The sequence below is a fragment of the Falco cherrug genome, chromosome 5 (assembly GCF_023634085.1).
Source record: "Falco cherrug isolate bFalChe1 chromosome 5, bFalChe1.pri, whole genome shotgun sequence".
Classification (NCBI taxonomy): Eukaryota; Metazoa; Chordata; class Aves; order Falconiformes; family Falconidae; genus Falco; species Falco cherrug.
Window position 1 is genome coordinate 77,999,996 of NC_073701.1, and position 6,801 is coordinate 78,006,796.

The following is a 6,801-nucleotide window of genomic DNA, read 5'->3' on the forward strand; positions in this document are numbered from 1 at the left end:
AGAAGACATGGTGGCCACCTTGGGTTGGCCAAGGAAGGCCCATGGGCACCAGGGTGGCCATGGGGTAGCTGTGGAGGTAGCTCTGGGTGACAATCAGTCTTCCAAGGGAAGAAGACATGGTGGCCATCTTGGGCGACCATCTTGGGTTGGCCAAGGAAGACCCGTGGGCACCAGGGTGGCCATAGGGTAGCTGTGGAGGTAGCTCTGGGTGACGATCAGTCTTCCAGGGGAAGAAGACATGGTAGTTGTCTTGGGCAACCATCTTGGGTTGGCCAAGGTGGGCCCGTGGGGACCAGAGTGGCCATGGGGAAGCTGTGGAGGTAGTTCTGGGTGACAGTCGGTCTTCCAGGGGAAGAAGACATGGTGGCCATCTTGGGTGACCATCATGGGCTGGCCAAGGTGGGCCCGTGGGCACCAGAGTGGCCATGGGGTAGCTGTGGAGGTAGTTTTGGGTGACAGTCGGTCTCCCAGGGGAAGAAGACGCAGTGGCCACCTTGGGCAGGTCAGGGTGGGTGTGGGGTGATGCCGGGGTGGGTGACCAGGCGAGGGGATGAGGGTGGCCATGCCGGGCAGCACCGTGAGGAGCTTGGGAAGCACCTTGAGGTGCCACAGGCAACGCAGCCATGTGGCTGCTGCGCCATCACCTGTTGGGGGGATTTGGGGGGATTGCTGTGGCAACGGGGGGGCAGAGTCCCCCTATTCGCTCGCAGTGTACCCTCCCCAGTGCTCCCAGTGCCACCCTGGTGTGTCCCAGTTATGCTGCACTGCCTCCCAGTCCATTTCCAATCCCTCTCAGTGCCCTCCCAGTCACGTCCCAGTCCCTCCTTATGGCCCCCAGTCCGCTCCCAACACCTCATGTTCCACTCCCAGTCCTTCCCAGTGCCCCTTAATTTCCCCCCATTGCCCTCCTTGTGTTTCCCAGTACTTCCCAGCAGCATCCCCACCCTTTCCCAGTTTCTCCCAGTGCCTCCCAGCTCCCCTTGGTCCCCTCCCAGTGCCCCTCAATACCTTATCGGTGCCTCCCAGTCCCCTTCCAGTGTCTCCCAGCATCCCCCAATCCCCTCCCAACTGCCCTCAGTCCCTCCCAGTGCCTCCCAGTTCCTTCCTCGTGTCTTCCAGTCCCACCTGGTCTGTACACCAGTACCAGGAGATGATGCCTGTTCCTGGGGGCAGGCTGGGCCATGGCAGGTCGCTGGTACTGGGGTGCTGCAGGAGGTGGGGGGTGCTGGGGCAGGGACCTGTGATGTTGGGGGGCAGCACCGGGGGGTAACGCTCCACCAGCCCCTTGTAGCCCCCAGTGGCACCTAGTGCTGCGTGGTCCCCAGTAAGGACCAGCATGTGTGTGTGTGAGGTATAGCGTGCCTTCCCAGGGCTCCTGCTGTCTCCTCCCAGTAGAGCCCAGTACCTCCTCCAGCGCTCGCCCGGAAGGCCCAGGACCAGTGTAGACCAGTATCAATCAGTACAGACCAATATGGCACTAAAGTGCCGCCTCCCAGTCTCCCTCCAATGCACCTCAATCCTTCCCAGTGCTTTCCACAGCCCCTCCATGCAACCCCAGTGCCCTCCCAGTCCCTCCCAGTGTTGCCCAGTCCCCTCCCAGTGCCACCAGCTGCCTCCCAGTATCTCCCATCCCCTCCCAGTGTTCCCTAGTCGCCTCCCATTCTCCCTCAGTCTTCTCCCAGTTCCCTCCCAATGCTCCCAGTCCTACTGTAGGGGGCCAGGATGGAGGCCTCTGTGATGATGATAAGGGTCTGCACTATGTCCGTCAGTGCTGCCAGCCCCCCTGTGGGCCACGCCCCCAGTATCAGACCACACCCCCTTTCCTTCAGGCCACGCCCCCAGACCTTATCCCCACCCACCTGCACTGGGTTCCACCAGGTCCCATCAGCATGGGACCCCACCCCCTTGGCCACACCCTGTCATGCCATACCCCCATCAGACCATGCTCACATCAGGCCACACCCACTCCCCTTAGCCCTGCCCCTACTCCATTAGCACCACATGGTCCCACCCCCACATAACCCCATTGGCCCCACCCACATGAGCCCCACCCTGTGACCATGCCCACCAGCTCAGGACATGTCCCATCGCCTTAGCCCTGCCCCCTGGCCTGGGTGCCACCAGCATGCCAACCCCCCTGGGCCCCTCCCCCGTCAGACCACACCCCCTTTGCCCCTCTTTTTGACAGATGCCCACACAGGCCCCACCCACACAAGCCACGCCCCTCCTCTGTGACCCTCCCCTGGGCACCACCCTTAAGCCCTGCCTACCTTTTGCCCTACCCACACAAGGCACGCCCTTCTTTGGCCACGCCCCCTGCTTTGAGCACCCCCAGCTCCCACTTAACACGAGCCCCTTAGGCCGCCCCTGCCCCCCCCCGCTCTGCCCCCGCCTCCTGTGGCTCCGCCCCCTCTGCCCCCATCCTGGTGGTGACAGCCAGCAGGGCCCCATGGTAGTGGAGAGGTCCCAGCCCAGTGCCTCGTGGATGAAGATGGTCTCCAAGTACATGTCCACCTGTGGGGGGTGTCACCTATAGGGTCTCTTCCATCCCTATAGGGACCCACAAACCCAAAAGGGACCCCAAGGCCCCATAGGGACCCTCCAAACCAATAGGGACCCCTCCATCCCTATAGAGACCCCCCCGACCATATAGGGAGTTGCCGAACCACATAGAGACCCCAAGACCCCGTAAGAACCTTCAAACCCCTATAAGGACCTCTAGACACTATAGGGACTCACAAAGCCCATAGGAACCTCTCCATCCCTATAGGGACACCTTAGCACCTATAGGGACCCACAAAGCCCATAGGAACCTCTCCATCCCTATAGGGACCCCATAGTACCTATAGAAATCTACAGACCCTATTGAGATTTTCCAAACATCACAGAACCTCCAGACACCAGAGGGACCCCTCCGTCCTTACAGGGACCGCAGACCCCACAGAGACCCCTCAAACTCCATGAAGATGTCTCCAAAACCATAGAACCCCCCATCCCTATAGGGACCCTATACAGGAGCCCTGCTCCATTACAGTAAGAGCATGTGGGACCCTGAGGGGACCGTTTGGCTCAAAACACAACAGCAGAAGGTGCCAGGAAGGAATTCAGTGGCTAGCCTGCCCCTTCCCTTGGTAGCCATGGAAGTGTCACCACTAAACTTAGGCTACCTGCTCTCTGAGCCGAGAAACCGGTTCCCCTCCTTGCTCCTGCACTCTACTGGAGCCCAAATACACGTTGGGAACATCCAGCCAGTGCTCCCATGGAGAAGGCACCAGGAAGGAATTCTGTGGCTAGCCCTCCCCTCCCCTCGGTAGCCATGTAACCAACACAACAAAACTTGGGCTACTTCCTTTCAGAGCCAAGGAACCAGTCGCCGTCCTCGCTCCTGCACTCTACCAGAGCCCAAACACATTGGGAACATCCATCCACTGCTCCCATGGAGAAGGCACTGGGAAGGAATTCTGTGGCTAGCCCTCCTCTTCCCTTGGTAGCCATGGAAGTGTCACCACAAAACTTGGGCTACCTCCTTTCTGAGCCAAGAAAAAACATCTCAAAATAACCAAATCCAACATTTTCTTGGTCGTAAAACACGTTGGACAAGTGTGGGTTCAATGTTGTCCATGTTTGGAGGTCAGTCTCGTTCCAGTTAGTGTGTCTTGGGGTCACCCACAAGTTATTCCAATTAGTCCGGAATGGGATGGAGATACCAGCTGGAGGAATCCCCTTACGAATTCATAAATATTCATTTTATGAATATCTGATAATAGATGAATATCAAACATATTCAGGGAAATGGGTACATACCCAACGCTGGCTCTTATTAATGACCTTCATTGATCTTTCCACCCTCGCCACCTTTCCACCTTTCCATTTTCAAACCAATATTCCATCTCCATGAGCCCTCCTGATCCCACTGAATTTGAGAATTTATCCTACCACCTAACGGGCAGAATTCTATAGGTCTGTACAACATTGTACACAATCCCATCCTCTATGGGGTCTTATTTGAGTCATTAACTTTCCTGCTGCCTGGCGATATTGCAACGGACCCAACCGAGAACTTCAAGATCTTTGAGTTGGCTTCAAGCGTTAAGGTCCTTCTTGACATTCTGGCGCTGTGGCTGGCTTCACCCTGCTGTGATGTATCCATGGAGGAAATCCTACAAGCCTGGCAGCAGCGTAGGCGGTGAGTAACATCTGGAAAGGCCCTTTCCAACTTCTCTTTCCACAGTTCATCTGACCATGGTCTCAGATACATCCAGTCTCTGTCTTGGTATTGATGGACGGGCACGTCCGGGGATAGTGATGCGCTTGCTGTGGAGAGGTGACAGGACCTTTCCTAGCAAAATAACATACTTTTAGGGAATGTCTCCCTACGATTTTGGGATTTGCTCCTGTTTCACAGGGTAAGTTTTGCTGCGCATAATTTCCAAAGAACTCTTTAATTTTAGGCTGGGTGTTACTTGTAGCCATGCTGAGGGTAAAGCATCTGGTCGCTTTATCTGAGCTTCTTGGCAATTTTTACTTGTCTATTTAGGCTTTGATTCATTCTTTCTACTTTCCTGCTTGATCAAGGTCTCCATGGGGTATGGAGATCTCGTTTGACCCCTCGTATTTTAGCTAAAATTTGGATTACTGCTATAAAGTGCGGGCTCCTCTCCAAGGAGAGTCCTATGGGTACCCCAAATCTTGGAATTATTTCCTTAAGTAATACTTCTGTTCCTGCTTTTGCCTTATTGGTGTGGCACGGGAAAGCTTCCAGCCAGCCTGAAAAGGTATCTGTCGTTACTAAAAGATACCAATATTCATTTTGCCATGGTAATTCAGAAAAATCTATTTGCCAATAATCTCCCGGGCTGTTGCCTCTCTTTGTCACCCCTGGTAAAAGTCTTTGGGGTGTGTGAGGATTATTTTTCATGCCTAATTTGCTTTTCTTCACTACGCTTTTAGCTATCCTAGTCATTTGTACACTTAGTATGTGCCCTTCCAATGCTTCTGTCATCTTCTCGATTTCCTGGTGAGTGTCTTGGTGTTTACTATTAACCAGTTCACCATAATTTCTGTTGTAACTATTGCCTGATGTGAAGGAGTCACCCACCATTCTTCTTGTTTTTTGATTGCCTTTAGTGGATCAGCCAACTGATCATCTTCTGTTGTATATTGTGGGCTCTTGTGTCCTAATTCCTGGATTGTATCTGGCAGGACCAGCAATATTTGATTTTCATCTGCTTCTTTTGCTGTTTTATCTGCATTCATTCCTGTACGTGCTGGACTATCTCCATATCGATGCGCTTTACAATGCGCAATTGCCACCAGTCTAGGTAAATTTTTACCGGTAGCAATCATTGGATCATTGGCCTGTATTTGACTGGGGATCCTTGAGGGGTCAAGAGTCCTCTTTCTCCAAACGGCTCCATGAGCACGGACCACGCCAAAAGCAAATTTCGAATCTGTTCGTATATTAACTGCTGTATCTTTTGACAGCTCCAACGCTTTTAGACAGACGATGAGCTCTGCCTTTTGGGCCGATGTGTTGGACGGTGGGGCTTTGGTTTCTATGGTCTTTTTGATAGTTAACACTGCATAACCTCCTCCTCCTTGGGTCCCACTTCACACAACGCTACTGCCATCTACAAACCAGTTCCAGTCCATGTTTTCTACTGGTGTCTTCCAAGTCCACTCAACTAGAGTATGTCTGTTCCATCATCTGTGAACAACCATGAGTTAGTTCTTCTTTTCCACTGGGATCAGTAGTGTTCCTCACTGAGGGAATCAGGATTGCAGTCACTTTCAGTTCCACATTATCTTGTTGTAAAAGGATGGCTTGAAACTTCAGCATTCAGCTTCGGGACAACCAGTGTCTTCCCTTCTGTTCCAGAACTGCCATAACTGCGTGGGGTACAAGTACAGGTAATTTTTGCCCAAATATCCATTTCCAGGCTTCTTGGATGAGTAGCACTGTAGTTGCCACTGTTCAGAGACAGGTTGGCTGTCCTTTACTGACATTGTCTAGTTGTTTTGAAATGTACCCCATGGGTCTTTTCCATGATCCCAGTCTCTGGGCCAACACTCCTAAGGCAATGTGTAGCCTTCCATGCATGAACAGTTCAGATGGTTTTCCTAAATTTGGGAAATCTAGAGCTGGAGCCCTCATTGAAGGCCGTTTCAATTTAGTAAATGCATCTCTGCGTTCCTGAGTCCAGGCAAAGAGGTTTCTGTTTCCTCATGCAGCTTCATATCAAGGCTTGGCAATAGGTCTGAAATTCATTATCCATAAGGAACACCACCTGGCCATCCCAAGGGATGCTCTAAGCTCTTGTTTTGATTTGGGTTCTGCGACTTGGCAGAGATCCTCTTTCCTTTTGGTTCTGAGACTACGCTGGCCCTGGGAAATTGTAAATCCCAAATACGTTGGGTGATCTGTGCCTTTTTCCTGCACGCTTTGTACCCCCTAGCCCCAGAAAATTGAGGAGGTTTACTGTCATTTGTATGGATCCTTCTTTATGACGGGTTGCTAGCAGTGTATCACCTACATGTTGTAGCAAGGTGACGTTTTCATACACCCTTTCCTTTGGCTAATTGATTTCCATAGACTGTAGGAATCTACTTCTAAATCCTTGGGGTAACACGGTCCAACACAAGTGGGTTTTTCTGCCAGTCTTAGGGCTTTCCCATCCTAAAGCAAACAATTCTTGGCTTGTGGCCACTAGCAGAAGGCAAAAGAATACATCTTTTAAATCTAATACACTAAACCATTTATCTGTTTCCTTCAGGGCTGTCAAGAGGTTACACAGGTTTGCC